The sequence below is a fragment of the Rattus norvegicus genome, chromosome 9 (genome assembly GCF_021556685.1).
Source record: "Rattus norvegicus strain SHRSP/BbbUtx chromosome 9, alternate assembly SHRSP_T2T, whole genome shotgun sequence".
NCBI classification, from domain to species: domain Eukaryota; kingdom Metazoa; phylum Chordata; class Mammalia; order Rodentia; family Muridae; genus Rattus; species Rattus norvegicus.
Genome location: NC_141542.1, coordinates 104189483 through 104213543, shown reverse-complemented (window position 1 = coordinate 104213543; position 24061 = coordinate 104189483). Strand labels below are relative to the sequence as shown.

The following is a 24061-nucleotide window of genomic DNA, read 5'->3' as shown; positions in this document are numbered from 1 at the left end:
ACGGATACATAATCATGAGTTAAAACAAAAGCTAAGCTGCAAAGATCAGCAAGGAGACCCTTCTCTAGACATGCTAGACACGCTTTACATGGTCCAGCAGTTAACTGACGTTGCACTTTTGCAGAGCTGTGTAGTTTTATGGACTTTATGGGCGGTTTTATAAGCACTGGGTGAAAGGGCAAATAAAACAACTGGCTGGCATCTCAGGGAGGAAATCAGAGCACGTGTGCGTGGAGGCCCGGAGCCCTGCCGTTTTCAACTCCTCTACTTGTGCATAGCATGCATAATATTTGGGCCATTTACCTCACCTCCCGAAGCCTCAGTTTATTGACCACAAAGAGAGATTAAATGCCCACCATCCCCGGATGTACAATAAATATTCTAGAGAGGCCTGTTGAGGACCAGTGCAGGTCTGCCTGGCAGAGACTGTCCCAGACGCTCTTGTTGGTAATTTAATAATGAGTTCATGAAGCCATTGCTGAGAGCGGTGAGGGAAAGGACAGTGAGTTCTGCTGGACTGGAACAGTAGAATCAATACATTGATTACAGACATGCTGGCTACTTTCCCGAACAGCCCAGCCTTCCTCTTCCTCTCTGCCCGGAGGGAATTATTTATCTGTGCTGCAGAAAGGGTGGTTTTAAGATTTCTTTTTATTACATTCAAGTGTTCATTGCATGTGTGCATGTGCGTGCATGAGCGTGCATGAGCGTGTGTGTGTGTGTGTGTGTGTGTGTGTGTGTGTGTGTGTGTGTGCACGATCAGATTGGCCTGAGATAGAATTACAGATGGTTGTAAGCCACCAGACATGGGAGCAGAGAATTGAACTCTCATCCTCTACAAAGAACACTCTGCATTCTTAACCTACTGGGCCATCTCTCCAGCTCTGGGAAATGATTTTTTGAGAGGGCAAATGGATAATTTGAAGCCTGAAGTTTACCAAACTCCGTCTTCAAAGGTCGCAACCACTTGCTCTTTCAATTGTCAGCACAAAAACCCTCACACTAAAGGCTATAAGCAAGAGTTTATCCTGAAGCCAAAGATGGCTGACTACGGCCTAGGAACCCAGGTTCAGTTTGCTCCAAATACTGTGATCCAACATGGCCGTGGTTTCATGTAGTTTTATAGGAGTTCAAGAAGCAACCTCACAAATCAAGATAAGATTTCAAATAGTGTATGGCAGGTCCAGTTCTCTGTACCACATGCTTCAGATGATATCGGATAACATTCTTAGCCTTCGGGTTGGTGGAAGTGTGATCGATAGATGTCAAAGGATTTACCTAATAGTCACGGAGACGTTGGGTCAAACACAGAGGTGGGCTAATACAGTGCAAGAATATTCAACTCTGGACCTAAAATGTTGCAACTCTTCACGGTCACGGAAGCTGTACTTGGTAAACTAGGCTTGTAGAATCTTTACCACAGATATGCCCCTACTCCATGAATTCACTGAATGTAGCCGGGGGAGAGAGTCTGGTTGGAGAGGAAGTAACTCTGTCATGGAGCAGGACAATCATTGTCCTTATGACTCCAGGACAGACCCCACCACAGGACCATGCAACCCCAATTGTCACCAATGTGGCATCTGAGCCACCTTGATCCACAAGGGTGCACTCTAAAATTTAACTCCATTTTCCTTTAGTGAGCCACACCTCAAGTTCCAGATTTAAAGGGCTTTGCCTACGTCTTTCTTCACATGTCAAGGTTGACCGTATCTCCTCTAATGTCTGTCTGGAAATTCTCTGGCTCAGGGATTACTTTCAATTCTCTTTCCAAGTTAAACAAAGCCCAAGTGGAGAAAGTCTTCAAGGATGCTTTGTTCAGTGGAAGGAGTCATCTTGTAGTCACATCCTGTGTTAGAACACACAGCTTTTACATGTGGCTCATCTAATGCCACAGTTCTTGGCTTAAACAAAAACCTTGTTCTAAAAGATTGCATTACTTGGGGGTATGGAGGAATCTGTAAACTAAAGGGTAACTCCTTAGAGGCTAGAAAAGATGAAAAAAAAACAAAATAATAATAAATTTTAAAAATCAGGAAAGACAGCAATGATAAAACCAGAAATATATGAGTGTTAAATTAATCCAAATTTCTTGTAACACCATTTTTTAAAATATGGCTTTCATCAATCTAAATGACCAAGTAGAACACTTCAAATAACAAATGGGGTTTTCTTAGACAAAACCAGACATTGTGCTGCTTCTAAGGTAAGGAACTTTGTGTGTCAAGAAATGCTAGGCTGTCAATTCCTGCATCCAGGGATGTTAGAAGCAGCAAAGGACCAACCCGGACCAGTGCCTTGGAACAAGTGCATGCCTTACTCTCCCAACAGTCACCTCTTATGAAGTACAGAGGCAGGAGGAGCCTGTTTCCAGAGTCGTGGACTCTCACTGTCTATTTCAAGTGGGTACCTGATTTTGCTCAGAAACTCATTTCGAGGGAGCTTTCCTTTCCCTTCAGAGCCAAAAAAACAATAATGGCCCTCCCACCTTCTTATGAACACTGAAAATAGTTCAGGGTAGAAGGCAGTAGATAATGAAGTCCCAACTGTCTGCTGTGAGGTCCCTTAAGCCCACTGCTTCCTGAAAGGGACATCTCCTTCGCCCTTTGTCACCTCTGCATCTGGAGGAGCATGTTGAAGATCCAGGATGCACAGGTAGGAATGATAAGCTGCTATTTTTAATCCAGTCCATGACCTCACCAGCAAAATGCAGAATTCGTTAGAAAAGGGGAGGTCACATTAGCTACAGCACCAGGCTCCTCCTTTGTGGCCATCAGCATCAGCAGTCAGTAGCCCTTCCTATCCCATAATGCCTCATGTCTTAAAGCAGAGGTTGTTCACCTGCAAAGAACCTCTGTTCTAATTGTTTTTCCTTCCCCTCCTCACTCCACTCTCCAGCCCCTGCAAGGCTTGCTCTCCATTTCAGGAAGGAGAAAAATAAGAAATGAGGTCACTGTAACCCACTAGTCTGGGCTTCATTATGCAGTTGTTTCCCCAGACCAGCTGGGCTCTGATGTAAACATCACATATCATCTCCCCAAAGCACTCTTCACCCTTACTCCCTCCAACCATCCCCACTCCACAAGCTAGCCTCACCCCCCACCCCCAAGCCCCACCCCTCCCTACCTCCAAGCCCTGACCCTCCTGATACAAGGGTGGTCTAGTGGTACTAGCCTTTGGGAGCAGGGCCTTAGAGCTAGATACCTGGCTTTAGACACTGGATCTATGGCCCTTTATCACCATGTGACTCTTCTGCCCTACATGGTGGCACCTGCCAGCAAACGATCCCAGCACTTGGGAGGCAAAGGCAATCAGATCTCTGTGAGTTCAAGGCCATCCTGATCAGCCTGGACTACATCATGAGACCCCGTCTCAAAACAAAACAAAACCCCTTTACTGTGCAACCATAGAAAAGCTCTGTTCTCTAAGCTCAGAAAGATCAACACATGGATTTCAACAGGGCAATCAGGGGTTTATTGATCATTTCTTCATGGGATGCTGCCTGGGTGGAGTACCATTCTCCTAGAGTCTGTTAACCCGACCTTAAAGGGAAACAAGATCTTCACAGATGTGATCACATGACTGATTCAGAAGCCAGGCTGGACCTGGGGAGGGTCTTAATCCAGTAGGCAAGAGCCCTTACAGCAAGAGGGAATGAGACACAGAGGAAGGAGGCTGTATGATGATGAGGATGAAACGCAGAGCCATGCAAGGTCAATTTATTAGACACCCTTAGTTAGCACAGTGCCCCGTGCAAAGGATGCTAGCAGTCAGTCTTGTATCTGCATGTCCTGTAGATGCCAGCAAACGTTCGTGCAATGAAAGAAGCATATTAAACAAGTCTAAACATGTATAAACTAGGAGCCAAAGAGACAGCTCAGTAGTTAAAGTGCTTGGTGCACAGACATGAAAACTAGAATTCAGGTCTCATGGAAACCCACTTAACTGCTAGGCAGGCACAGTGGCCTTCCTGGAATTCCAGGCATGGGAGGAAAAGACTGGAGTATCCCCAAAGCAAGCAGGCTAGCCATATGTATCTGTGTGCTCTGGGTTTGATTAAGAGACCCTGACTTGACAAACGAGGCAGAAGAGTGATGATAGAAGATGATTCCTGACATCAGTGTCAACCTCGGGTCTCCACATACACATGTGCACATCTCCCCATCAACACATGAAGAAAGCATACGCACACATACATGCACACCACACACATAAACATGAAAATGGAAAAAAAGCAAAACATTTCAGAGGAAGACTTCAACAGAATATGGTATTACAATTTATTAAGGTATAGGAGTAGCACAGTCACTAAATGATCTTACACCTATATGATAGAACTATATGCAATAATTTTTAAATGTTTGTATGTTTGTCAAGGTTTTCATAACACTGAATTAAGATACCATTTCAGTGTAGAGAGCAATGGTAGGTAATTCTAAGTTTTGTTTTTCTTTTCCTGTGTGTGTGTGTGTGGGGTGTGTGTGTGTGTGTGTGTGTGTGTGTGTGTGTGTGTGTATGTGTGTAAATGTGTGTGTGCCTGAGCAAGTATATATTATATTTATACGAAATAAAGTTTACCTTAAAAAAATCAGTTCGAGAAACAAAATATGTAATATGTAAATTTAACTCCTTACCATCTTTTTTATTGTAGCATAGATCTTCCGGATGAGCTCAGTGTGTTCTTGCATCTGACAAAGCACTAAAAAAAAATGAATGACAGGGTCTAGCTTACATCTGCATCTTGAAGGGTTACCCCCTCTTGGCTTGGAACAGCATTATGTCTTGCAGGGAGCTACCTTCTGTGAAATTATTGTCTGGGGCTCTGCTCAGCTTGCAAATAAAAAAGACGGGCGAGATCAATCCATCGGTAAGCACGGTTTCATGACTGAGTTTTCATAAAGTTGAAAAGAAAATTAAATGGAGGTTTGTAGAACTCGAAGCAGCTGTGGTCATGCGATTCAGTATGCTGGAGAGAGCAGATCTTCCGTACAATAAAAGTAGGTGGCATCAGAACAGAACTCTGGTGGAAGGCAGTTACCCATGCCATGATGTATACCCACATGGCCTTCAGACAGCAGCCCCAGCCTAACTTCATGTGATACCAGCACCAGCACTGTGTCCATGAAACAGGCCGTCTGGAAAATGTATCCTTCAGCCCCAGTCGGATCCCCAGATGATGAAACAGATTCTGTGCATAGCAATGTACTTAGCCGGGTATAGCATGCCTGCAATCTGAGGACTCTGGAGACTAAGGAAGGAAGATCATGAGTTCAAGGCCATTCTAGACTACTCAGTGAGCCCAAGTCTCAACAGGACGTGGTGCAGGAGAAAGGCTGGGCCTAAGTACTTCAACCAAATACAAGGAGAAGTTTCCATTAAACAATTGAAAACATTGCTTAAACAAGAAAAGAAAGGTTTCTTTACCTTATGATTTTGGAAGCTGACTGTGCAAACATGATGATGATGTTCACCTCCTGTCCACATCCCAGAAGGTAGATGATGCTAGTGGTGGGGACACCTCATGACGGGGCGATCACCTGGAAGAGGAGGAGGCCTTCTTGCTCTGTTATAACAGCCAACCTCTCTTGGGAACTAGCTGAGATGCTATGGGGCTTACATGACGCTGATCCAGCCATATCCTGTATCTCTTGGCCTCTGTAGACCCTGAACACTGGAGGCCAAGCCTCCCATACGTGAGTGCTGAGGGGACACAGTACTGTCATATCTCCATCACGGTGGCAATTTCCTGTACGTTTAATCAAAGTCTGCCTTCCTTCCAGTTACTTCCAATCACTATGTGAAGTACATTTGTGTCTTGCCACAGGGCAGGGCACACGTGTGCACATATATGAAACCATTTTGCCCTTGTCCTAAAATATCTGCCAGAGTTTGGTAGCTGAATGACTCTGACAGAATTCTAAGCTAGAGTCAGGCTGGAGCAAACTTCAGGCTTCACGTATGTTTGGGGAAGGTGGCAATGTTGGATGTGGCTTCCTGGGGTCACAGAGCATGAGGGTTTGAATGTTTTCTTTGTCATTTAATCTATGGATGCTCAGAAATATTTTTCTTAGAACTTTACTGGGCAGAAAGAGAGAGAAATTAGTACCTATGTGCTTGCAGCACAAGCAACCAAGAGAAAAGGTGAACGATCCTGTTCGCTACTCCAGGCAGAACACTTCACTCTGAGTCATTGACATTGCAGTCCAAAGAGATTCATCTCCATAGTGCTGCAAGGAACAGACTGTCCCACCCACTGCAGACAGGAGTGTCTCTAACAGGGCTCCATCTGTTTCAGAAAGAGACAGTGGCTCCAAGAACTCAATTATGGATCCAACTTTATGATGAATGACAGTCATAGTACCCCAATAGACGTCTGGAAGTATGACTTTGCTATGGAAGAAGCCAGTGGATGGGAGGCAGGCAGCCCAGTGGGGAAGGTTTCTTGAGTCCTTCCTTACACAAGGTGACACCTCAGCTGTTTTTAAGATCTGGGTTAACATGAGATGGTATTTGGACAAGTTGTATTTCACTGCCCCAGGAATCTTCCCCACCTCAAATAGTCCTCAATGGTGAATTCTGCAAGTGAGTCTCTGTTTAGAGACCAAAGTAGGAGGAAAGAGACTGTTGTGATCCTTCTAGGCCTACACCCCCCTACCCCCCCTCCTCTCTCTCTCTCTCTCTCTCTCTCTCTCTCTCTCTCACACACACACACACACACACACACACACACACACACAGCTTTTCTCTAATGAATAGCATCACTAAATCTTCAGGACACTAAAGTTATTTTCATTATTTAGGAAATTAACGTGTCTATTTGGCCAAATTGGCAAAAAGATTGTTAGCTCTCTCTTAAGCATGCTATAGATAGTCAGTAGAGGGTCCCATAACAAGGTTCAAGTGTCCCTGTAAAGATCCACTGATACACTAAGACCCAGTGCTCTGACCTCTCCACACTCCAATGCCCTTCCTTACAGTTGGAGAGGATCAGAAGTCTAAGGTTGAGGGTCTGAGATCTGGTGAGAGACTTTCTACTGTATCATCTCCTGTGTAGAACAGTAGGGCAAAAGAGACTGAGTGGAGAGAGACAAAAACATACAGAGATAGAGACAGGAACATAGACACGGACAGGGATAGAGACAGGAACACAGACACAGATCTATGCAGGGATACAGAGATACAGACCGGGAGACAGAGAGAGGTCACAGGCATAAGGAATGATTCTTGTGGTAGCAAGGCATCACCAGCAACTTCCGTGAACGCCTTGTTAAGTACCAAATGAGGGTACAGTCCTCATGACCAACAACTCTTAAAAGCCCAACCATCTGCCCCAGTGCACTGGAGTCAAGTTTCTACAAACAGCTGGATATCTCTTCAACCACTAACCCTACTGTCTGTCCCCTTCTCTCCTAGGTTCTTGGGTCCCATGTGTGCCTCCAAGTTAGGGGACCACTGAGGTCCTTGGTCTGAGATGAGATCAGAAAAGAACACTGCTTCCAGCCAGTCATAGTCACCAGCCAGATATTTATGCAAAAGAGCTAAACAACTCCACCCTTGCTCCTAATGGAACGAGGGCTTTAGTCAGAGTGCCGGGACCTACAAATACGGTCCGGCATCTCCGCTGTGTGTGTGGTTGTCACTTGAGGGACAAAGAGCCTGAGCTGTGAAGGAAACAGAACTGTTTGGAGATGAGCAAGTGTAAACAGTTACTTGAAGATAAATGGAAACGCCAGGCCATAAGGCATAGGAGGCTTGGGGGGAAATTACAGCTCGAATGCGGGAGGGGGCAGATAAGATAGATGACGGTGCATATTTTATTGCATCCTATAATTGTATTCTACTCTCAACCTCTGTGGGAAGTAAACAGCGTGAGTCTGACTCCGCATCTCCCATCTCCAGACTTCCGTCTCTGTCTGGCCAGACTCAGCTTAGCTAATTCTATGTTGATTTCTGCTGCCTGATTTTTAAACATCCTACGAGCCCGGCCTATTGGTTGTCCTCTGGACAGGAGTGTCAGTTCTCTGGGTCACTGTGGTTGACCCCAATCTTCTTCCTAGCTTTCTGAGGGTCACCTGGTAGATGCATGGCCCCTCCCACCTCCCTGCATCCCCCTATCTGCCTGACCCTGAGTCTCAAGGATATGGAATCTGCTTCTGCCCCTCCTATAAGCAGACACATGTGTGCATCCACATCATCTCCACAGCACACAACACACACTACAAACAACACCTGCAACACAACACAACACACAGCAGAGACACACAAGGCATACAACACACAGAAGGCACGCAGCATACCTGCACATACATGCAGAACACACAGAGAATGCACAACACACAGCTGACCAAACACACACACACAGCACATGTGACCCCCCACATCATACAGACAAAACCAACTCAAACACACAGGTACACAGGCGCATGAGTTTTCCATTTATACTCTGGGGTCATGAGTCTGACTTGTCCTTTGCCTCACGGTGACCCTGGATCTGGAATGAGTCATCCTTCTGACAAGATCCTGAAACCCTCCAGACTGAGGACGCTGACTCACCCTGTACTTGTAAATGTGCCTACACTCAGAGACGTGGAAGGCTGTGTTCAGGTTCATCCTCCATGGTGGAGCTGTGAATGTAGACACATCTGCAAGTTCTGGAGAGACTCTCCCCTGATGGCTGGGTCTGAAGGTGTACTGTTAATGAACCACCACGCCGGCGCTTCGATTGAAGAACCAGCCTATGTATGCAGAAGATAAAAACACACCAAGTGGATTTTAGCCTTTATTTTGGGGACCCCAGCACTGGCACTCTTTGCATGAGGGATCCAATTATTCCCATCAGGGTCAGGTAGTCAACTCCCGTGCCTGCTTGGCCAGAGGGGAGGTATGCTTAGCTGGCTGGGGATGGGGAGGAGAGGGGAGTGGTTCACTAGCTTGCTGACAGGAGCAGAAAGGAAAGGCCAAATCTGTTGAGATGATAAAGAGGCTCAATCTGTTCCCCTCTGTCTCCTGATCATCTCTCCTCATTCACCACAGCTACACTGAACTTCTGAAACCTGGGATTTTGTTTCGTTTTGTTTGTTTTGTTTTTGTTTCCTGGTAAAGGTCTCGAGGCACTTGCTCTGCTAAGTGATGAGTGACCTATAAATGAGCATTAGAAATAAAGAAAAATCTGGTTTAACGTAAAGATCGACCACTGACATGTGACTTTTTAAAAATTGTAGCCTTCCATTGGCCATATAATTGTTGCACTGGCAATCAAAGACACAGACAGTAAAATTTAGGTCAGCCAGGGATTTAAATTTTTAGGAATTTTTCAAATTTTCTAAATTTGAACCTTCCTCTCTCCCCTTTGATAATTGTCTCAGGTGTGGAGGCCCCTCCCCCTTTCTATTCGCTGAGGCAGGGACTCCTCTGATGCTCACCCTACCTCTCATTTGAGTGCTCACCTCTTTCCTCTGTAGCCCCCCCCCCCAAGTGCTTTTTAGGACACTTATCATCTTAACAAGAAAAATGGCCCCCAGGATGAGTCATGGGGGACAGAGAGGGACTTTCACATGGTGCCGTTTGCTCCCCTCATTTCAGAGTCTGAAAAGTAGGGGTGTGGGTAATTTGTCTGAGTTTGGCAGAATCTTGGCAGCTGCAGGGAGATCTCAGGGGATTTGGGAGGGGATGGTATTGTACTTCTGACTATCTAGAAGAATCATTCTCTACCAAAGGAACCTCAAATCTCACTCTGTAGGCAGCTCTCGCCAAAACACAAACTCTGAACAGAACGTGTAAGCTGTGTGTTAGAATTCCCTTTTAAAAAAATATGTCTTGGATCATTCAGAATCTTTTGTTGGGACTCATATTCTGAACTCAAGATTGGTTTTTCTCAGAGACAGGAACTTGGGTGATTGATCCCTTTAACTTTTCTCTTTAAATCCTTTCTGTCCTATTGGCTTTTTTTACAATAAGCAGGAAAGAAATAGATAAGCCAGGTATATATATGTTTGATATATATGTTTGATATATGTTATATCAAATATATATCATATATAATATATATCAAATAGCATATTTTACCTTAATTATACAAGTGAACTCAGGATCTGCTTCTCACACAACCAGAGAACCATGGACACTAGCAATTGTTTTAATTAACTAATTAACTAATTAATTGGTTTTTCGAGACAAGATTTCTCTATTTAGCCATTTTGGAACTCTCTATGTAGACCAGGCTGGCCTCAAACTCAGAGATCTGCTTGTCTCTGCCTCCCCAGTCCTGGGATTTAAGGCATGTGCCACCACTGCCTGGCTAGCAATTGTCTTGTTATGTCACACTGAGAACTACAACTCCCAGGATGCACTGCACCTTCTTCCATCTCCCTGACTTCTGGGCCTATAGTGAACAGAAATGAGGAACTGCAACCCCCAGGAACAGACTTAACTGGCTAGCAAGTGCCCCAAATGCCTGTGTTAGGAAACAGGCAAAGTGATTTCAGAAGGGAAATGGGAAAGGGAAGATTCAGCAAAAGAATCTCCAATATTGTGTTTGTTTTGGCCATTCGACCTTACTTGGGTCTGCGCTGTGATGGACACCACCCTCCCAGACAACACCCCTAAGGCATGCATTCATTATCAGCATTTCACAAGGCAGCTCCATAGCTTCATGGGTATGCTCGCGCTCTGTCTGAGGAGACAGCATCTGACCCTCACCGGGAAACCTGATAAAATGTTCAAGTGATTTTTTGAGCTGTTTGAGATCTAGGATCTAGAGAGACATCAAGTGATGCATCAAAACCACCACCACGCTGCACATTTTTTCTACCTCACCACTTCAAATTATTGTTGCTTTGCAGTTCAGGCTAGCCTAGAACCTGTGATCAGATGTGTACTACTGTAATCTCTCACACCCCGCTTGTGTGTGTGTGCATGTGTTTATGTGTGCATGTGTGCATGTGTGCATGTGTGCATGTGTGCGTGCATACTTATGCATGTGAGCCAAAGAACAGTCTTGGATGTCTGTTCTCATCTCTCATCTAACGTGGGGTCCCTTTGTCGTCCACGTTCACCGGCCCACTGGTTCTTGATCTTCTGGGACTCTCCTTCCCCTCCCACCTCACCCCCAATTTCCTAATAGAATGACTGGGCTGATAGACATGTGTTTCCCTCTTGCTGAGGGTCCTGGGGATTCAAACTCAGATCTTTATACTTACATGGTTAGCCATTTGCAAAGCCATCTCTCCGGCGCTGAGGGAGAAAACATTTAAGAGCTGGTAACAACAGCACAAACTTGGATTCAGCTTCGGTAAGCTGAAAGTTACTGAGCCTTGCACATTAAGTTGAAACCTATGGGGCTGTCCTTTTGTAGGTCAGAAGGAGCTGAGTATTGGCTACCTCATGGGGGCCTAGAAGCTTTATTGTTTAGTTTTTATTTTATTTTATATGTATGGGTGTTGTGCCAGCATGTATGCCTGTGCACCACATCTATTCCTGGTGTCCGGTGAAGCCAGTAGAAGGTATCAGACTCCGTGAGGCTGGAGTTGTATATGCTCGTGAGTTACTAGGTGGGTGCCAGGAATTGAACCCGGATTCTCTACAAAAGCAAGAAGTGCTCTTAACAACTGATCCATCTGGGTGCCTCTCCCCTCCCCCAACACTCATTAAGCACCTATTATACGCAGGGCTCTGCTGTTGAGGTTGAAATACTGAGTGAGACCTAGTCCTTGCTCTCCCTGGAGGCATGGACAATGGTTTAAACTTGGATCAGATATTCCTCGTGGCAGCTCTCAGATAAAGGTGAGGCTGGCAGACGGACACACACGACACAGACACATGGATTTGTGTTAGCAAAGTTCAGAGACCCTACAAAGTGCTGCGGAAGGTGACAGTGACTATGCAATTCAGGCAGCAGCGAGGATCTCCATGGTAACACACTGCCCCACAGCTGTTTGCCTTGGGTGCCAAAGCACTGGATGCTGTAAGAACCAGAGGTGGTGAATAATTTCAGTATAGTAGTGTTTTCTGGACACAATAGGGAAGGTGCACATAATCTCTCCCAGACAGTATACACAAGGCCTGCACAAGCTCAAGTTAGAGGAAATCCCAGCCTGGAAGGGAGGGGGCACAAAATTCCACACTGAGTCAGAAAGCTATTTGCATATAGCAAGAGGCAAGATCAGTTTTCCTCAATGAAGTGATACAGTGTATCAAGTATACTCCAGGGAGGGCCCCATGATCAGGAGCCATCAGGGAAGGAAAATTGAACCCCGCCTCCTTTTTTTTTTTTTTTTTAAGAAAGAAAGAACATGAAGTTGGGTGGATAGGGAGGATCTTGGAGGAGTTGGGGGAGGAGAAAGAATAAGATTAAAATACATTGAATGAAATTCTCCAAGAGTGAACACAACCTAATTTAAAAAAAAAATGAAAGAAGTCTCCTGCAGTAGGAGGGGGGCGACGAGCATGGATGCCTCCTCCTAGCGGTGCTGCTATTGTGAAGATCGAGGTAGATCTTCACACGTGTAACCCAGGGCTGATAGGCTTGATGAAGGTGAAGACAGGGAAGGAGGGCAGGTCAGAGACTTGGTGAGACAGGCAGCACTTGATGGGGCTTATTCGCCTGCACCCACAGAGCTGAACTCTCAGAAACTGTAGCAAGGACTTGAGGAGACGCCCCCAGTCAGTAAGGTGCTTGCTTATCTTGCAAATAGTAGGACTTGAGACCGCTCCTCCAAGTCCGTACTATAGAAGGGCCAGGCATGGAGGCATATTCTTGTAATCTGACTGCTGGAGGGGCAGAGGCTCACTGGTTAGCCAGGCTGGGCTAGCTGTTGAGATTTGGGTCACTGAGAGAACTCGTCTCAAAAAACTAGATCGATAGGATATAGGAGGCTGTGCTCTAACCTCGATATGCACATGTAACTACACACATGAAAATACACACACACACACACACACACACACACACACACACAGAGCAGAGGATCGTGGCAGTTATTCTTTGTAATCTAGCCATCCCATCTTGGGATCTCTTATTATCGCCCCATACACCTAGAAGCAGATCTCTGGGTTACAGGAGAATGGAGTGAAGGTTATTGGCCCAGAATGAGAAGAGAATCACTGATCTCATTCCTAGCTTGAATTTTCTTCGTGGAGCTTTCCTGCCAGCCCCACTGATTTGTTTCCAAGCTGTGCATTGGCCCGGGATAATCTTCATCCTTCTTAACCCACGCACACTGCTCATTCCTTGATGAGCACACACTTACTGATGGCAAAGGAACACTTCCGGAAGGGCTCAGCTGCCTGTGCTCCCAGTGAGAAGGGACTTTTTGCCTGACTATGGTTCTCAGTGCTTTGGGGGAAGCCAAGCGACTCTGATATAGCAGGAGTGAATAGCATTGTAAAACAGCCTTCGAAACTCCTTCTGTGTGGAAATGGCTCACACTCTCCTGAGTCATTGAATCGGGTTGCTGGCGGACACCACTGAAGCCTGTGACTAGCGTATTGTGCCACATGGAGCGTGGCTGAAAGCTGTCACTGACATGCTTTGGGAATCAGCCTTAAGGTGTGAAGAGGTGTCCGCCTCACCGTGGCTAGCTAGTTCACTTTGAACTTCACGCAGAACATTGTGGAACTTCAGTGAGCAGTGAACCAAGCAGGAAGAGCCTCCTCCTCATGGGTACAGCATTCTAGGGTTCAGCAAACTTTCTGTCATCACTCCCCTTAATTTTCTGTTGTCTTTGGCTTCCAAGGACTCACCATAGCACCCCTGAAAACCATAGAGCTTAGGGAAAGAGAGAGGAGAGAGTTTCGAGGCTGTGGAGAGAAATGGGTGAGGCTTCACTAGGAAGGGATAAACTAAGTCTACTGATGGCTCAGGAAAAAGACTCAACAGTAGACGAAAGGTGGGGAGCAGAGTCACCTCTCCTCCCTCGGCCCTCCATAGGTCACACCTTTGAAAGCTCAGAAACTAGACAGACAGGGATTTCAAACAGGCCCCAGAGAGGGCAGAAGGAAGTGTGTTCCCAGCTCTTTCCCTGGGAACTTGTCTCTGCGAGAAGTCAGTTGTGGAACATGCTTTCAAGGGGTGGAACCTTCCTGGCTAGGACCCTCTTGGGAAGGTGGCTCTTGGGAGAGAGAAAAGGGTCTGAAGGGCCTGGGAGCACTCCTCATAAATGAGCAAGGCCCTGATGTGGAGATTCAGTAAAGAAAAGCTTGAGGTTAGAGTTAGGAAGCTGGGGAGTGACCCCTTAGCCTCTTCCCAGCTCGCTCTATAGACCTAATTCAGATTATCTTCAGTTCATCTGAAACTTGCTTATGTAGATGATTAACCAGATGATTGGGTTACACTTCACTTCCGAGAGAACAAATAGACTTATTTTAAGCAAACACCCCTCACATGAGTTTCTTCAGACTGGGTTGTGAGGGAGGATTCTCCCCTAAATCATGAAGCTCCCCCTTGCCTGTGGGGGCAGGAACACAGCAGAAAGAGGTTTTCAGGAAGAAGACTGTTCCAGCCTGACATGTTTGACAAGTAGCACCAGGAGTTATGACTTCCTGTGCCTTTGATCTCTGTATCAGAGCCAGTCATCTCAGGGTCCCAGCAGCGTGTGCAGTTTGTGGTTAGATGCCTTGCAAATGCCTCACAGAGCCCCAGTTAATTATTGACTTGGGTTTAATCATTCGTTCTGAACACCTCATTCCCAGGGGCCGTTGCCAGTGCAGCCCCCGGGTCTGGGTGACCCTACTGATTCCCACAGTGCCGGACTTAAGTGGAAACGATCCTGAAGACATTGCTAGTCATTCTGCAAGGCCTCCACCTCATGGGATGGCTTTGATCACTTAAGTCCAGCAGCCGGATTCTCTGCGGGGAATGGAGAACTCACTCCAACCAACGGTGGAACTTGATTGCCGTTTCTATAAGGCAGCAGCTCCACAAGGGTTCTCTCAGTGAGACACTGTCATTCGAAGCTACTTTCTAAGTCATCAGCAAGCCTGAGAGTGGCCCCTATACAGAGGGAGTGAGGCATTGTAAGTAGCAACATTTTGCAAACAGTCACTCCTTTGATTCTTTCCCAGTCCCTAAGGTCTGTGAGAGAATGCACATAGATATCAGGAACCAAATGAAGAAACCCAATTCATGCTCTCCTTGGCAAAGGTGACTCCATAGTCCCCTTGCACCCAACCTTAACCTTTGGGGCCACCTCTTGTCTGGATCACCAGGCAGTATGACCCTGGCTCTCTCTCTCTGTGCCATTGACTTTCAAAATGACTTCTGGTGACCTTGTGGGACACATACTCCGCCTTGGTGTTAAAAGGTCCCCCCCGGGTGTTTGGGGATGTGATTAATGTCTATGGAGCTCTGAATACACAGCCTCCAGTTAATGAGAAGCAGAAATATGAGACAGGATGTGGTCTCCTCTGTCCTGGCTTAGTCAAGTTCTGGGCCAGTGCCTCTCCTGAGTCATCCAGCTGCTTCCAGCTGCCTCCCGTCAGCCACAGGGCCATGGAAAACACATTGGCAGGCGTCCTCTTTGACGTGTTCAGCAGAGGCTAGGTCAGCTCTTTGGACTGTAGGAAAGGATATACGGTTTGCTGAGGGAGTCCAGTGGCTACAGTTTCCCTTTTTAGAGCTTGGCAGAGAATGAAGACTCTTAAGGCGAAAGTGAATGAAGATTCGAGATGACGTAGTTTGTAGGTTCCATGTGTTGTTGAGACTCGAGCACCAACAGGGGAGAAGACGGAGTTTGCGAGGCTTCGGGGTCCTTGTCAGAGATTCAAATGACACCCCGAAATTTCTTCTTGGGGAACTCTTTCCCAATCTCTTTTATACAATCAAATGAGCAAACTTTCAGTAAGGCCACAGGGGTGGCTTTTGTATGCCCTTCTTCATGGATTCCCCTCAACATAACAGGTTTAAAAGCCTCCATAGTCCCCCTCTGAGTTTATAGGCTAGAACCCCAACTCACCAGAACCTCAGGATGGCAAATGCTAGCCCCTAAATGCTTCCTCTTGTTTTTAATGTGGGAGAAAAAATAATTAAAATGCCTTTGGCCCTAACACCTCCTTTCTCCCTCCTGATGTTAAAAGACATTGCATCTTTTGGGTGGGCCTCTCACAGTATGGTGGTCCCTAAGTAGTGGGTTGCCTATGTCTGACAGGGGAGGTGGCCCTTGCAATTGCAGGTACATATACGGCGACTGGAAGGCCTTATGGTGAAGCCAGTTCTTTGTCCCACTATTCCTCGTGGGTCTCTTTGGATACCCAGCTCACATTTTATCAAGGCCTGGAGCTAGACCACGGAAAGAGAGGAGCCGGAACACTTTATAATCAACCTCCCTGGAGAATCCTTGAGAGACGAGGGGAGACAGAAATGCGTTGGTAAACACAGATGTGGAAAACCAGCTCAGATAACAAGTCCTAGTCAGAACCATGCCGGCGGGCCCTCCTTCGAGTCCTTTTGTTAAAATCAAGTCATTTATACGTATGAAGTCAAAACCAGATGCGTGAGGTAGAAATGCTTGGAGAGAGGTCAGGGCTAGGGCTTCACTTAGCATGAAACAATCAAATAGGTTTTGTGTGTGTCTTTGAGGAGACAGAGGGTTTCTTAATTAGATCCAGGAAATTTACTTTTACTACAGTGGTGATGATTTCCCTTTGACAATACCTGAACAGAACAGGATGTAAAGCAGGCAAATTATTCAGAGAGTCTTCCCAGGGCAGACGGCATGAGGGGCCAGCAAAGAGGAAGGAGGACTTGTGTCTCACACTGCTGAACTCCCAGAGGCCAGGGTGAAAGTCACCAGGAGAAGGAGCTACAAGTTCATCTTGTGGGTCACATAAAACCACCAGGGAACCCCAGCTGGGGGTTAGGGAGATAGTTCAGAAAGTAGACTGTTTATCAGGCACGTTTTAGGACTGGAGCTCAATCTTCAGTGCCCACATCTGAAGCAGCCATACAACTTTGATCCCAAAGCTGGAAGGCAGAGACATACTTGGGCTTACTGGCCAGCCTGCCCAGCCTCCTTGACAATCGACAGGAGAGTGAGGGGCAATGAGAGCAAGGTGGACAGTTCCAGGAGAACCAAACCCAGAGCTGTCCTCTGCACCCCCATACCTACACAGGCAGACAGACAGACAGGCAGGCAGACAGGCAGGCAGGCAGGCAGACAGGCAGACAGGCAGACAGGCAGGCAGGCAGACAGGCAGACAGGCAGACAGGCAGACAGGCAGACAGGCAGACAGGCAGACAGGCAGGCAGACAGACAGGCAGACAGGCAGACAGGCAGACAGACACCCCCACACACACAAACACATAGACATAGACACACCTACACACAGAGACAGACAGACACACATACACATATTTACAGAGACACACCTACAGACACATAGATATACCCACATACACAGAGATACAGAGAGAGACACATACACACCTACATATAGAGAGATAAATCTATATACATACAGACACACACACACACACACACACACACACACACACACACACACACACACACGTACACACGTACACAAAGAATCTCAAGGGGAAGAATCAGAACCAGCCGGCATTCGGAAGACGTAACCCGGATGTGAAGGAAGCAGACTGAAGTGACAGGCAAGATGGGAGCAGGAAGCTTCCTCAGAGCTTCCAGCTTGCAACAGGCCCTGAAGGAGGTGACTTGGATTCCGTTCCTTCTGTGTGTCTTTCCATACAGCTGACCTGAGAGACTGGACTCAATCAGGCTGAGCCAGACACAAAGCCAACACAAAGGGCTGCTTTAGCTCTTTGAAGAAAGCAGCTGCCAGGGGACCAGGTAGGCTCATCCTGATCGACTGTTACTTTTAAGAGAATGGTCTGGCTACACTGGGAGGTGAGAAAGGATAGAGTAAAAGCCTATAGCAGAAAACACTCCACAGCCTCCAAATGCTTCGATGGCGTGGGAAACGGCTGAGAGCTGGTCTGACGTCACAGGCCTTACAAGCTGGAAGCCTACATAAAACCACACACTTCCTGAAGATATTACAGGTTTGATTTCACAATCTTGTTTTTGTGACTTTTATAAATGACAATATCCTGTCACAATTGCTTGATTCCGGATACAAGACAGATGCCCTGTACACTGTGTGGAGAGTGGGAAAAGAGGGTTTCATGGTACCGACCAGAGGTGTAACAATGTTGCCATGCTCTCATACACAGCCAGCTACAGTAGCATCCCTGTTAGCACTGTTACCCTGGCCTCTCCTCAGGTACACCTTTAATCCAACTCCAGCAAAACAAATAACTTCTTGATTATTTTAAACATAGTTGTATTCAACACATGCACTTGAGAGGACCATAGTTCAGGACATCCAGACTGTATAAACACCATGTTTATCTTTGAAATGAGCCACCTCAATGGCCCCTCAAAGCATCTGACATGTCAGGAGCAAAGCTGGGAAGGTAAGGAAAGGCCAGGGCATGCCAAGTCTCTAAGCATCTCTAAGTTATGCAATGTGTATTGCCAGATGTTGCCAAGCTGTAGGGGTGGTGGATGACCTCCACAGATTTCTATTCCAGAACATGAGATATGAGCCTATGGTGAGCATGGAGACTTCCCCTACACACACACACACACACACACACACACACACACACACACACACACACACAAAGATGCCTACCTGCTGGCCCCCAAATATATGGCCGCATTGCTACACAGAGCCAAAAGAAGTCTTTGCTCTTGTGAATAATTAATCATAAGAGCCCTTGTAGGAGGAGAGTGTTGGGAAGGAGGGAGCAGAATTAGAAAAGACAATGTGGACCAGAGAGGAAGGAAGGGAAAGGAGGAGGGTAGGAGAAGTCTCCCATGTTTGTGACTTTCAAGTCAAGGGCCAAGGAAAGCAAGTGGCTTCTAGGTGGAGAAGATGGGGAAGTGGTCTTTCACTGAAGTTCACGAGCATTGTAATTTGTAGCCTTCGTATCTGAAACTTCTGCCCTCCAGAACTTTGAGTGGAATCACTGTGCAAAGATGCTGACCTCATGGTCTTTATCACAGATGCAAGAGGGCATCTCACTGTCTTCTGACAGGCTGTGTGTTCATTTCTCTCAAGGGCCAGTGTCCAAAATGCTCTCTAGTTATAGTTTCCTCATTGCAGTTGGACATCTCAGTAGTAGGTTGGGAGAGGCTCTGTCAGGAGACGTGATTTGAATCAGAAGTCCACTAGCACAGTTTGATAGATTTTTAATGATATTCAAAACAAGAACAGTTGTCATGGCAACATATCATAAATATCACTTAGGCAACTCTCAGAGATGCTATCATCTAAATAATGAATCGCAGGTCGCTGCCTCAGCTGCCCTGTGGGTAACTCAGATTGTATGTGATCACTACACTATGTTTGAGTCTACATCAATGTACCACAGAAGTCTTTGCTCTTGGGCCTTTCCAGTGGAGCGCCCAGTTCATCCAAGGAAATGCTTTTGATCTTAAATGAGTTCAATGTTCTCAACTGAATCAAATATCCTTTGTTGTCTGGAAGTTGCTGGAAAGCAAAGACCATAACTCAGAACTCTATGTGTAGGAGGGCGGTTTGCGATCCAAGAGGAAGACGGGAACAGAACCATGGTGTGGGGGTTAATCATGGCGAAGACTGCTTTCCTTGATGCTCATCATGTATCACAACTATGACACACTTCTGTGACTAGTCCCAACTCTCAGGGATGTTCTGGGGATAAGGAGTAGAGTTATCTTTAGCAGAGACCCAGCTCTCAGCACGAATGGCCCTGTACTCCAGAGGGAGGAAAAAGATAAACAGATATAAAGGTTTGTCATGGAAAGAAGCAACGGAGGCATACAGAGTCATTGCTTTTGTACAGAAAACATTGGCAGTGACGAGCCAGTAGCGATGTTCCTCCCCAGCTCGCGCTCTCTCTCTCTCTCTCTCTCTCTCTCTCTCTCTCTCTCTCTCTCTCTCTGTCTCCGTGTCTTTGCGTCTCAGTCTCTCTTTCTCTGTCTATCTATCTCTATCTCTGTGTGTATGGGGGAAGATGTATATGTGTACATGTATATATATGTGTGTGTGTGTGTGTGTGTGTGTGTGTGTGTGTGTGTGAACATAGATGTCTGTGTTGAGGCCAGAGGTCGATATGGGATATCTCCTTCTATTGAAATCCCCCTCATTTTTTGAGACCGGGTCTTTCTCTGAACTTGGAGCTTGCTGACTGCTTAGACTGGCTGGCCAGTTTGCTCCAAGGATTGTGCTGACTCTCCTTCCTTAGTTTTAGGGTCACAGGGTATGTCATCACACCCAGCATGTCACGGCCACTGGGGATCTGAGCCCAGGTCCTTGTGCCTTTGCAGCAAGCATTAAAGTCATTGAGGCCATCCCTGTCTCCATTCCCTTCTCTCTTAAGTTTCCTTTCCTCTGATATCCAGGATGACATCGACATCGTTAAGTCAGAGAATGGGATCCAAGAAGGGAGAATAAGTGAGTATTCAGCACAGAACAGTCACCACCACAGTCAGCTCCCAACCCATTCAGATCAGTGTCTTCATGCTAGCAACCACAGCTCAGCCAATCAAGCAGCACCCAAGGGACAACGAATTACACCTCTGAGCATTCTTCAGTCACTGAAGATCACGGTTCCTAAATCCTGTTCCAAACCAGCAGTTGGCTTTTCAGAGTCCTACATCCAAACAGCGTGGTCCTCCACTAGACCAGTATTCGATGTGTGGCTTCAGACGTCAAAGCAGGGCTTCTTTCTTTAATAAGGAGTTGTTGTGTAGCTAAGGGTGCTGGCTGCCAAGTCCCATGATCTGAGTTTGATCCCTGGAACCCACATGGTAGGAGAGAATGGATTCCCACAAGTTATGGTTCCACAGGGATACAGTCCACCCTGGCAGGGAAAGCAAGGCAACATCCTGGAAAGCATGGGAGCAGGAGCAGAAAGCTGATGATTGCATTGATGTCTATACACAGGGAGCAAAGAGAGACCAGAAAAAGCAGGAAGAAGCCATAAAACACCAAAGCCCAAACCAGTGGCTTGCTCCCTCCAACAAGGCTCCACCTCCTAGTGGTTCCATAAACTCCCCTCAACACTACCCCTAGCTGCAAACGAAGTATTCAAATGCATGGGTACATGAGTATACTCGCCATCATAACTATCACGGGTGAGAAAGCGCCATCCTGACCTCAGGGACAGTGGAATCTCACTGGCCATATTGCCCATTCCAGACACTGTTCCCATGCAACAGTAGAAAGAGAACACATGGCTGTTCCGTGTAGACAAAATCCAGCCCAGTTACAGGCACGGTACATTATCCCAGAGAGAAAGAAGTGCTGTGGAAGGGAGCAACAACAGTGCGGGCCAACTAGTAAAGAACTGCCAATCATAACACAGAGACAGAGGAGGGTCCTTGCTGTAGCACGGTGCTAGGAAGCAGCTTGGAATGATCTGTCTCCACAAACCTCCCCAGCATCTCTCAGGACCTCTGTTTTGCCTCCTCCCTTAAGTCCATTTTCACATTGCCAAGGCTACAGCACACCATGGGTTTGGGTTGTGTGCATGTGTGTGCTTCACGGTGAGTCACTCTGGAAAGGGGTCCTAACCAGGCTAACAGCTCAAACACCTTCCTTGCTTCCAAACTCAAGGTCACCCTGGACAGCAAGAAAGCATGGTAGCTGGGACAAACCAGCCAGCTCTGGACATAAACCACTCGACTCTGTGTAGTTCCTGCTGTACAGCTGAAATGATAGCCATGCAGACCTTCAAGGGATTGGGACCCTCTACAGACAATGTCTGTCAGCCACGCCTGTTCCCTGCAGTGTGGTATGGTACTCTAGAGCCTTCTGTCCCATATGCATTCTTACACATATATGTGCACTTCCCCTAGGATCACTGCTTGCTTTACGAAGTGTGTATTTCTCACAATGTCTGAGCGTCATCTTCCCTGCTCAGTTGAGTCCTGACTCCTTACAAGATGGCCGTCTAAATCCAGGGGTCTATGCCTCAGTTGCTACAACTCCTCTAGCAAGGCCACACCTCCTAATCCTTACCAATCATCCACCAATTAGAGAGCAAGCATTCAAATGTATGAGCCAGTGGGAGCCATTCTCATTCAAACCACCAGAGAGCATGACTACGAATCTAGGGGCTGAGAGAATAGCCCAGACCAAGTTGTTGGAATGCTGCAGGGCTTGACGGGCTTGGATATGGAAGACTTTAAGAATGGGGTATTTGGGGGCACTGGCTCAGTGGACAAAGTGCTTGCTATGCTAGAATGAGGACTGGAGTTGGATCCCCAGCACCCACGTAAAAAGCCAGGGTGGCACAGTGCCCACCTGTAATCCCAGCACCCTGGAGCAAAGCTGGCTGCCAACACTAGCAAGCGCTGGGTTCAGTGAGAGACCCCACCTGAGTAAATAAAGTGGGAAGTGATTGAGAAAGACATCTGACATCAACCTTTGGCTTCTGCACATGTGTGTGAACACATAGTTACATGCATACATACATACATACATACATACATACATACATACATACATACATACACACACACACACACACACACACACACACACACACACACACACACAAGGTGCATACACATTCCAGAGGAAGAGGAAGAGGAGGAGGAAGAGGAAGAAAAGGAGAAGGGGAAGAGGAGGAGGAAGAGAAAAGAAGAGAAGGAGGAAGAGGAGGAGGAAGGGCACCATTTTAGTTAGTCAAGACAGTCTCATGACTTCCTAGTCACCTCTTTTTGCCAGTAGTTTAAAGTGTGAAACTTCAAAAGCTTGATTTGAAAGAGACCCTATTTTGAATCTGAATGGCACACAAATTAGAATCTGGATTTAAAGCCTACTGGTAGAGGAGATCAGACAGAGGGAAATACTCCCCATGCCACCGTGTCAATCCTCCCTGGAGAGAAACAGACTCCCAAGGCAGAGTTCTGTGATGTCTCTCAGAGGCTGGATTTAATCGAGAACATCTCAGTTGGTGGTCAAGAACCTTTGAGGGTTGTGATTTGGCATTAAACTGGCCTCAGGGACCGTGGAAATTCCACACTTGACACATCTGCTCTGCTGATATCTTACGAGAATTGGAAGACTTTGGAAAGCTTGGTCAGCTGTCCTGTGGTATGAGGTGCTTTTTAAGACCCACTCAATATCCCTTCCAAGACACAACTGGAGTCAAAACCTTGCTTGGATTGAGAGAATGTTCATTGAAAGACATGGCTCACTAGCTGCCAAGGTAGCCCGTGGGCATGAAGAATGGGGTGGCTCAGCCTTTTCAATGAACAAAGGGAAGGCAGGGCGATTGACAGCTTTTGGTGAAAGTCAAAGAAACTTCCCAGCAGAGTCATCCAGCAGCTTCCTCCCAAAGAGGGCTGGAGGGAGGGGAGTGAGTGGCGCTAGCCAACTTCAAGAACCTCTCCTAAAATGACTTTTTTTTTTTTTTTTTTTTTTTTTTTTTTGTCTACAGAGAGGCTTGTCCATTTTATGGCTGCTGAGAACTGACTGATGACGCTCCCTTCCCTGTAGATGCATTAGACTCTCGTCAGAAAGGGTGCTGACTGGAGGGGCACCTCACCACGCATGTCCTACGTCGTAATTCTCAATAGCTGCAGCCCCAGCCCCGCTCACTGCTTTCCGTAGTGTGGCCATTCTGACTCTGTAGCTCCAGCGTAGGAAACAAAGTCTTGTCTGTGCATGAATCCAGCTGAACACATCTGGTCCATGTTGGTCAACTTGAATAAAAGCCCTAGGCCTGCATCACTGGCTTGTAACTCCGCTCAGTGGAATACATCTCAGCAAGTCTATCTGTGCCTCAGTTTCCTTACCTGTTATGACAACGATGGGGCCCGGGGGGAAAGAACGCCCAGTCAATAAAGTGCTGGCCACAAAAGCATCAGGACTAGGTAGGATTCAGTTCCCAGAACCCACAACGGAAGGCCAGTCATGGTGGTACTTGTTTGAGATGACAGTTCTGGGAAGGCATTGATGCATGGAACCCTGTGGCCTCTTTCTCCAAAGCCCCACTCCTGGAAGGTACCTGACCTTGTTCACAAGTGACCTTGCTTACAAGTGTCTATGG

At 46.7% G+C, this 24061-nt stretch overlaps 1 long non-coding RNA gene across 2 annotated transcripts in view; it reads left to right on the top strand.

The window, feature by feature from the left end:
* The window catches only part of LOC102554187 (uncharacterized), a 40957-nt gene extending 17218 nt beyond the window's left edge, over nt 1-23739 (top strand). Inside the window, exons 2-3 of one of the 2 annotated variants that reach the window (XR_015629210.1) lie at nt 21619-21796; nt 23450-23739. This is a non-coding gene — a long non-coding RNA (uncharacterized LOC102554187). The remainder of the gene's footprint in view (nt 1-21618; nt 21797-23449) is intronic. The other variant, XR_015629209.1, reaches the window with a different exon arrangement.
* Nucleotides 23740-24061: the final 322 nt, after the last annotated feature.